Raw genomic sequence first — 9,808 nt, forward strand, 5'->3', positions numbered from 1 at the left:
TCAGTAACCTGCATTAAAGGGATAATCCTCCAAATGAGACACACAATCCACAGTCCAGGCCCTCCAGTTCCTGTTGAAGCTAACTAAGTATGGTCACCAACGCCTCATCATTAATCCATTTAAAGTCAAAGGCCTCAAAGTTCTCAACATTGCATATCAGTGACAAACCTGAGGATCGCAACTCTAGTCCTCTGGATATGGAATTGGATCAGACCCTGGGCTGTGGGTTTTTTGTACTTCATACCTATCACCTGAATTTTGGGATCCTCCAGAGGTGAAGATCCTCTGGCTTGGTCCAAAGTCTTTCGGGCAGAGCCCAGAAGGCTTTAAGTTGTGACAGCGATGCCCTTGAAATGGGTGTCCTGGATCCATTTTTTCCTGTGAGGCAAGGCGGACACTCGATCTGGTCAGTCACTTGTTTGCATTTCAGCCTAGGTTTGTTCAAGAGGTTTTTGATCTGGAAGTGGTGGAAGACTGCCAAGGCTCTCACCAGCCCCTCACCCACCAGCTCCTCCGTGGCCTCCCAGGCACCCAAGAATGTTAGTTTACTGGTGAGGTCATTGCCTTTATGATCTTCGGGGGGGGAATTCCTTCGCAGGTTGTAATCCCTGTGACCAGTGAATAAGATAGATGTCCACATAGTCCTGTTTCAGATTCTTGGCAGTCTTCGGATCGGCTTCCTTCACTAAGATTCTCTCAAAGGTGGGTCCTAACTTGCTAACGATGAAGAGGTCCTCCTGCTTCACGACCTTCTCTTGGATGGCTTTTCCCACCTCATTCTTATCCTTGATAGACATAGGCACAATGTGATGATATCCTGCCTCAATGGCCACCTTCACAGGCTCCTTGACTTTGCCTAGAGGAGACTTCCAGGTGCCCAGGCCCACAATAGACATCTCAGCTTTGGTATCGGGCTCCACCAGGGTGGCCGTGGCTGTTGCGGAAACATTTCTGAGCAAGCCGGTAGACATACCGGGCCGTGGTTAAGGGCACTGGCCCTCAAGCAGGGACTTTGTCCAGGGTTTTCACTTTTCTATTCCCAACACTTAACACAGGACCTGGCATGTTACAGATGCTCTGGCAGTACTGTTAAATGAATGGTGTTTTCCAAAATTCATTCATTCCTGTAACTCTTCAGTACCTGCTTACTGACTCAGCAACTGCTTCTTTATACAACAGGGTCTAGATTGTAAGTGAAGGGCAGAGGCACTCAACTGCCACGCCAAAGTGGGATAAGAAGCTTGTACTAGAATGTAAATCTGATGTGACTCAGCAGTATTTAGTTAGTATGAACTTCTTTTTCATAGCAACTTTCTTGATGAAGAAAATTGCTTTCCCTTTTGGCACAGGCTCCTTTTCTCATCACAGAACAGTGTGAGCTGGCAACTGTGTGTAGGCGGCATTGTTCCTAGCACTGATACAGAGGCAAGTAGCTTAGTAAGATATATACTCCAACTTCAGGAGCACCTGGGTGGCTCAGTCAGTTAAGCATCTGACTCCCAATTCTGGCTCAAGTCAAGATCTCAGGGTCATGGGATGGCACCCAATGTCGGGCTCTAGGCTCAGCAGCGTGTCTGGTGGGGGGCATTATGGGAGGCGAGGGGAGCTGTGTGTAAAAGAAATGTAAAAGTGGTAAATTATCAGAAAGAAAATAAAATTGGGCACCTGGGTGGCTCAGTTGGTTAAGCAACTCGCTTCGGCTCAGGTCATGATCCTGGAGTCCCTGGATCGAGTCCCACGTTGGGCTCCCTGCTCGGCAGGGAGTCTGCTTCTCCCTCTGACCCTCCCCCCTCTCATGGGCTCTCTCTCTCTCTCTCTCATTCTCTCTGTCTCAAATAAATAAAATCTTAAAAAAAAAAGAAAGAAAGAAAAGAAAATTGACAGACCATGGAGAATTGTGAGGGAGATGACAATTATAATACCAAAAATTGTGGAAGAGAATAGAGAATTATAGGAGATGCATATAGTTACAGGAGGCTTGTGGGAGCTGTGGAATATGAAAGAATTGCTAAAGAGAATATAAAATTATTTTAGCATAAATTGTCAGCAGGTATAATAATGAGGCAGATGGAAATTAGAATGTTGAAAATTGTGGGAGTGGCAGGGAGACCTGTGGGAAGAACTGAGAGAATAGAAACTTAGTGAAAAAATTCCTGGGGGAATAAAAATTGGGGTAGTTGATGAGAATTGGGGGAGAAAATGAGAACAGAATTGTAAAGGAAAACAAACTGTAGGAGAGCCTGGGAATCACGGGAGAGCAAGGCATTGTGGGAGAGGATGAATTGTGAGAAGAGAATCTGAGACGGAGAATTGTGGGAAAGAATGAGTTGTGAGAGACAGGGCAGTGCGGAAGCTGAAATACAAGAGCAGCACTGTAAAACAGTGAGGAATGGCAGGTTTGCAAAGGGGACTCATTTTACCAGGACCGAGTGTAATTCAGCTTGCAACTCGGACAGCTGCTGTTTTTAACTCTGCTGAAGCCTTGTGTCTGACAGCAGCAGTTCCTATCACATTACCATGGACTGGCAACCTCCTCGGCCCTGCTTCCATTGTTCCAAGGGCTAGGTTAGTGTTCCAGACCAGCTCCATGCCAACCTCACAGGACTTGCTCTGCGCCTCAGTTCTGAAAGTTCAACAGTAATTTAGTGCTTCTAGGCTTTGCCTTATCTCAGCCCCTCCTTTTGGGGGCCCTGAGAGGTCTAACTTAAACAGTCACAAGACACTCATTTCTCATGTCATTTTCAGTTGTCCAGAAAGAAAAGGAATATAGATGCCTTGCTAAGTGACATTTTCCCCCTTTTGTACTGATTTTTCCAATGAATGGTAGGAAATCTGCTCATTCATCAGGAAATGGCCCATTTATCATTTTCATGAATAAATGTAATGAGAATGCTAGTTTCGGCTTGGAAGTGTTATAAATATAAATCACTGGCTTCAGAATTTTAAAAAAATCTTTGCTCGCTTCTGGCCAAGAGCTGAGGGCTTCATCTTACTGCATTTATACATCAGAGATTTCCTAAGTGTTTGTAATTACAACCAGGGAGATCTTCTGGATGTAATTCAGGACTCTTTCACTTCTTGGTCTATAATATTTTCCATATGTTGATTTGGAAATGTTGTACCTCTGTTAGCAGCTCCCCCCCCCCGCCCCCGCCGCCCAGCCTTAAAAAGCCATCAGCTTTAAAAAGGCAAAATATTCCTCATGTTTTTAAGTAGGAAGAACACTGTAATGTTAGAGTTACTTTCTCTTTGAGGTACTTCTGTGCCTATACATACATAGGAACGCTTTAAAGACTATCTTTGGGGCGTCTGCGTGGCTCAGTGTGTTAAAAGTTCGACTCCTGATTTTGGCTCAGGTCATGGTCTCAGGTTCCTGGGATCGAGCCCTGCGTTGGGCTGCCGAGTCCGCTTGTCCCTCTCCCACTGCCCCTGCTGTTTCTCTCAAATAGATCTTAAAAAAAAAAAAAAAAAAAACTGAAAGCTGACCATCATTGGTAACCAAGCGGGGGCGGGTGTCCAAGTAATCCCTCCTCCCAGGAGCAAATGAGCCAGTGAAGGCAAAATGAGAATCAGACTCTACGTTACAAAAAGAATGTCATTGGAGGAGACGAGCCGTCCGGACCATCACCATCCGGCTTTGATGGCAGCAGGCCAACCAGAGTGTTACCTCGTTGATTAAATGCTAAGTATCTATGCAGTCCAAGGAGTACCGTTTTCGTGGTTTAGTGGGTTTCTCGGAGTTCATTGTTTGTTGTTTTAAAACTTAGAAACAGTGTATTACTTCCTCAGTACCAAGTAATTGAAAACATTCATGAACATTAAGTGAGAACTCAGCCTCCCCGTGGCCCCCGGCCTCCAGTCCCTCAATAACCCTCCCTGGAGATAATACTGTTACCATTTCCTAGATAGAGAGGATTCATTTTCCCAAAATAAACACCAGTGTTGAGCTCAAAGTGTTTTCCACTAATATTATTCAATATTTGATGTGGCAAAATTCCATTCCAACAGAACAATCTGCCATGAACTGAAATGATAGGACCCGTGATTGTGTAGCCCCACAAGGAGTGCTAAGAGATTTAGTAAGAGTCTGTGGGTATATTTGAATGAAAGACACCTGAATTATCATGGAGTCAGTGACTTCTGTGCCTGGGGAAACTTTTTGGGTCATTTTTAATCTAGAAGTTGCTCTCCTGTACCAACAGCCCTGGGGGGCTTTAACCCTCAACTTCAGTGCAACTTAGAGGGACAAAGGCCAGAATGTCCCTAAATTCTGCAGTTCAGAGACAAAAGACATGCCCAGGTCCACCAGGGATTCCAGACTAGCAAAGGAGAAATGCAATTTGCTGGAATTTCTTAAATGTGTGTTGTCACAATTAGGGACGTCCGAATCTGAATCTTGAAGACACAGTCATCAAAGGCTGTGTACTCCACAGACAGACATCACAGGAGTAAGTAAGACTTACTATAATCGGGAACGAGAGATCACCTGAATAGGACAAAGTAACCTTCCTAATAAGGCTGGCAGGAAATGTCCAGCAGGGTCCCGGGCCATGAGACAAGGAGGCCCAAGGTCAACAATCAAGCTAGCCAACAGAAGAAGCAGGAATCTGGAGAGAACCATGGGTTAGTGTAGGTCCTCCACAGGCCATCTACCAAGAGGAGGTCAGATGTGCAAGGATCTGACCAAGGGAAATCCTACAGGAGAAATAGGGTTGATGCTAGGGGAAGGCTGTAGCATCAGCCCTTGCTGCATGTCTGACCCCAGCAAAGGAGAGCAGGAAGGCATGATGGCAGAAGGATCCTAGCTACTGTGCAGACTAAAGAAGTTTTGGCCAAGGTGCTGGGAAGTGTTGGAGCCTAAGTCCACCAGTAGAGGAAAGTTGTGTCTCCCAGCCACAGGCGGCCTCGGTTTCCCCCCTGAACTTGGGTAATTGGCAGGTGCTACCACAAAGGAGGGATGGCCTCAGCACCAGCGCAGTGATGGATTTCAGAGGACACATGCTAGGCCCCAGGTCCCCGGGGCGGTGGCAGTGGGGGGGGGGGTGTCTCCACCGTACAGCTGAAGGCCTGAAGGGGATATGCAGATGGCTGGCCTAAGCCAAGGCTGGGGTTTCTCTCAGGCCTTTCTGTTCAAGAATCCACCATGTCCATCTGAGGTAGAGTCGGGAGTGGAGGTCACCAGCAGTCCCCTCCAGCCCCGTCCTGATCAACCCCCATTTACTGCAGTGAACTATTTAGGAGGCTACATATAGTTCATTTCCTGAGAGGATTTCACGTTGCCTAACTTTTCTGTGGTCAGTTTCTCTTCAATAAAAGAACCCTGTTAGCTAGGAAGAGAATTGAACGGGTGAACGTGGCAACGGCCCTCAGGTTGCTGGCACTCAGAAGAGGCAGGTCAAGCTAATGTGCACTCCGTGCGACAGGAGTCCTGCTCGGGCCTGCACTTCGGGATGCGGGACCACCGCCTGAGGCCCGAGGACAGCCAAGGCCTCAGCCGGAGTAAGACGGAGCAGAAGGTCCTGGCTGAAGCCGAAAAGGTCTACTAGACAAAGAGCAGGCCCCGGTGGTGGAGAAAATCCCCCAACTCCGCCACCTCATCCTGTCAGCCCTTCACAAGGGCTCCGTGTGACAGAGGCCACAGCGCCTCACAAAATCCCTTGAGAATATGAATGCCACTCCCCGCCCCGCCCCATTTTCACATATACTTGGGCTACAGTCCATCTTCCATTTCATGATCTGTTCGAGTTTGTCGAAGCGGGGGGGTGGGGGGGGTTCAGGAGCAGCATATCTGTGGGAACGGAACATGAGGTCTGCCTGGGCACTGAAAGCCAGAGAGGTAGAGGCGGGTTCTGCAGGGTGGTTGGCCGGACCCACACGGTTCCCTGCCTGTCTGCACGAGCGAAACTCGGAACCCAGTCATCAAAACCCTGGCGACATTGCTGGCCTCACGGCACTTCCACCCAAGCTTCTGCAAACACAGCCCAAGACCTCCTTCTACATCCGGAACCATTTTGGAAGAACTCTGAAAAGGGGTTTCTGGAATTCATGGTCTTCTATTTGAAGATTTTTAAATTTTACATGAAGATTTTTAAAGAGAGAGAAAGAGAGGGCACACAAATGGGAGGGGGAGAGGGAGAGAGGGAATCTCAAGCAGACTCCCTGCTGAGCGTGGAGCCCGATGTGGGGCTAGATCTTACCACCCTGAGATCAGGACCTGAGCAGAAACCAAGGGTCCAACGCTTAGCCGACTGAGCCACCCAGGCGCCCCTAAAAACTTTCTATTTATTTTGGGGTATAATTCAAAAGTACAAAAGGATTTGCCAGGAAAAAATATATCCTGCCCCTTCTCTCCAACAACAGTACTGAACTCTACCTGAGCCCCCTGCTCCTGGAAGACAGCAGAAAGAAATCTCCCCAGGCTCTTGTGTTTCAGGAAGCCGCTTATTGCTAAGAACCACCTTTCTCCATAGGACTTCGAGAAGAGCTGTGGAGAAACCCTGTGTTTACCTCAAAGCCAGACGCAGACCCTCCTAACTGCCATTTTTTGCCTTAAAAGTGATTAGCTCAATTGTTCTGCCCCCACCAATCCATTGGAACAAAATGCTGGTTAACAGAAGTTTCACTAAGTACCTTGCCTTCCTCCAGATCTGGAACTTTGGTTCACCCTCAGCCCGAGCCCGAGCCCGAGCCCGAAGAATGCCCTCCTTGGGACAGGCTGGCCTCCGGAGAAACCCTTCTTGCAAGAATCCTTTTTAATAAGGTCTTTATCAAATCTGGGTTTTTTGTTTGACCTCCAACCCCCACTTCTCCCCCGAAGGCAGCCCCTGTCCCTGGCTTCTTACACATCCTTCCCTAGATATTTCTGTGAATACACAGACTAGGTTTGTAAACATTCTCATCATTTCTACCATCTTATTTCCATAGAACAGTGTACGTTACAGATTATTCCCTGTTAGCATACGTGGATGGCCTCATTGTGTCTTCAGCTAGAGTCTTCTAAGGCCTTTTGTGGACACCCTTTTATCTACACAGTCCCCCATTGATGGAAATTTAGGCTGTCGCACAAACTCTAATGTGAGGAATTTTGCATATGTTTGTCATCTTGCACCTAGGTGCCCATGTCCCTAAAGAGAATACCTAGTTGGGGAATTCTGGGTCACAGTACACAGGTATTTTTCATTTTGGTTGATAGTGCTGGATTGTTCTAAGATGCTGTACCGATTCACACTCCCACTGGCCAATGTTTCTTTAAAAAAATGCAGAATCTTGGGAGCATCTGGGTGACTCAGTCAGTTAAGCATCTGCCTTTGGCTCAGGTCGTGAACCCAGGGTCCTGGGACCGAGCCCCGCATGGCATCGGGCTCCCTGCTCAGTGGGGAGCCTGCTTCTCTCCCCCCGACTCGTGCTCGTGCTCACTCTCTCAAATAAAGATCTTTTTAAAAATGCAGAATCTTGGACCCCAACCCAGATTTACTAAGTCAGCTTGTCTTTCACCGAAGCCCCAGGTGATGTGCAAGCACATTCAGGTTTGAGAAGCTGCCCGAGAGCAGCGGCGCTCACCCCAGGCCACTTATTAGAATCCCCTGGGGAAGAGTTCAAGCATTCTGATGCCCACACCACACCAGCCTAACGAAATGAGAATGGGGGGATTTTTTTAAAGCTCCCCAGGTGATTACAAGGTACAAAGCAATTACCTTAGAAATTAGAAGTTACAAATGACCTGTTTTATCATTATCTGCCTCTTTGAAAGTGAAAAAGTAGAATGGAGCACAACAGTGATAATTTAAGGGTTCTTATTTAACTTCTGACTTTAACACCCTCAAACTGGAGCAAATAAAGCAGGGGCCATTTAATGTTGGGGACCAACAGGGAGTTCCTTTACCCTACTGAATCTTTCGTTTTAACCCCATCTGTGTCCATTTAATGCATCCCATTTCTTAATAGCCACCTTGAGACTGCCACCCTGCTGGGGGGGGCGGGGGGGGGCGACCCCGAGACTCTCCTCTGTTTCCCTATCATATTTCTCTTCCGATCTCTTAGTAAGTTTCAAAGTTTCTACCTTATAGGCAAGAGTCCCGAGACTCCCCTCAGCCTGTTCCTATTCTCATTAGTTAACCTAACGTTCTTATTAGCATTTGTAAGACAGGAGGGGAAGCAGAGACAGCCAATTTGCTGCTATTAGGTTAAATGGGGTGCCCCTGTGAAGGGAGCCCCCTTAACCGCAGCAGTTACCACGACCTGGGTAACAAGCATACTTGGTGAGTGACTATCTTGGTCATCATAAAGCTGGTCCCACATGGCTTAGCAGAGAAACTTCTGAGCTTGCTTTATCTGGAGCATTCCACTTGGTATTCATAAAGCGAGGTGAGCAGTCCCCCTTCTCAGGGTTAACAGATCTTCTAGTGGCTTTTATCCAGTCCACTCGGCTCGCTGTTCCTTCAGGAAGGACCTCCTATGTGTCTGGATCACACAAAGCCATCTCTGATCGTTCCATGGGGAGCTGTGCGTTCTGTACCAACTCGAAACCTGCTCTTCCACTCTGCAGCATGCAAAACCAAAGACACTCCTAATTAGTTGCTTTCATAATCCATGTCAGCAAAGGCTGCTTAGGAAACTGATCCACAAAGCGATGATACCAGTTCACAAACTACGAACAACTTCATACTATACCCCCTGGTTTCAACAGTTTCTTAGCTTTGCCCTTCTATCACGGTGACTACCTTCTTGGTGACCACGGATCTTAGACTTCGTGTTGTCCCTGCAGATCCTTCCCCTTCCTAGGTGGCTTAGAGGCTAGTAGCCAAAGCTCAGACTCACTGAAATTTAAGTTTGGTCTAGCATTGAAGCCTGACCCAACACTCTTTTAATTTCATTTTACCTATTACAGATAATAACCCAAGGTTCAAAAAATTTGCCTTTTTCTTAGTAGCCTGTATTTCCTTATGCATCCAGTGAACCAACTCCCCAGCATTTGGATCCGTCTCTAGATTCCAACGGCAAACTTTCACCTTCCATAACTCAGGAATGGGCCCGATGGGAGAGACACACGGGGTTAGGGCGCGTTGCTTCCAAGTCCTCGCCGGGCACGCACCCAGCTCCTCTGCACCTCCACGCATTCGCCACCGGGTGACCCCCATCCTTCTGGGTTTTTATGGAGACTTCATTACCTAAGCATGATTGAGTAAATCATTGGCCATTGGTGAATCATTGGCAACCAGCCCCCATCCTTAGGTGCTTTCCAAAAGTACCCCATTAACGTAACAAAATGCACCTTTGCTGCTCTCCTCAGCCAATTCCAAGGGTCTTAGGAGCTCTGTGCCAGGAAATGAGGCCCTAGACCAAATATATATTTCTTATTATAAATCACAATATCACAGTCAGGCAGAATTTTTCTGAAAATACAGCCTAAATCCTGTTACTACTATCCTGGAAACTTGAAATGGTTTTCCATCCTCTTCTGCCAAGTTGAGTTTTTTGTAAATAGATTCCTGGACCCACTGCCCTGAGCTAGGGAAGAAGAATCTCTGGGATAAAGTCAGGAGTGGCCAGCAGAGCATCTGACATCTTCTAAGATCTCCATATATATGTGTTGAAAGAATGAATGGATCACACATTTATATGCTTAAGCTGGAATGCATATTGGAACCACCGGGTGGCGACCGTTAACAATACTGGTGCTTGGAGGCTCCCACTGGGCCAATTAAATCAAAATACCTGGTGGTGGGGGCAGGCCACCTCAAGTGATCAACTGTTTCAGAGTTGAGCACGACTGTCTTCAAGCCTTCTAACCCTCCAACTCAAACTCACC

General features: G+C 47.2%; 1 pseudogene; it reads right to left on the reverse strand.

The window, feature by feature from the left end:
- Positions 1–971, reverse strand: LOC113931229 (annotated as a pseudogene).
- Positions 972–9,808: the final 8,837 nt, after the last annotated feature.

The sequence above is a fragment of the Zalophus californianus genome, chromosome X (assembly GCF_009762305.2).
Source record: "Zalophus californianus isolate mZalCal1 chromosome X, mZalCal1.pri.v2, whole genome shotgun sequence".
Lineage (NCBI taxonomy): Eukaryota > Metazoa > Chordata > Mammalia > Carnivora > Otariidae > Zalophus > Zalophus californianus.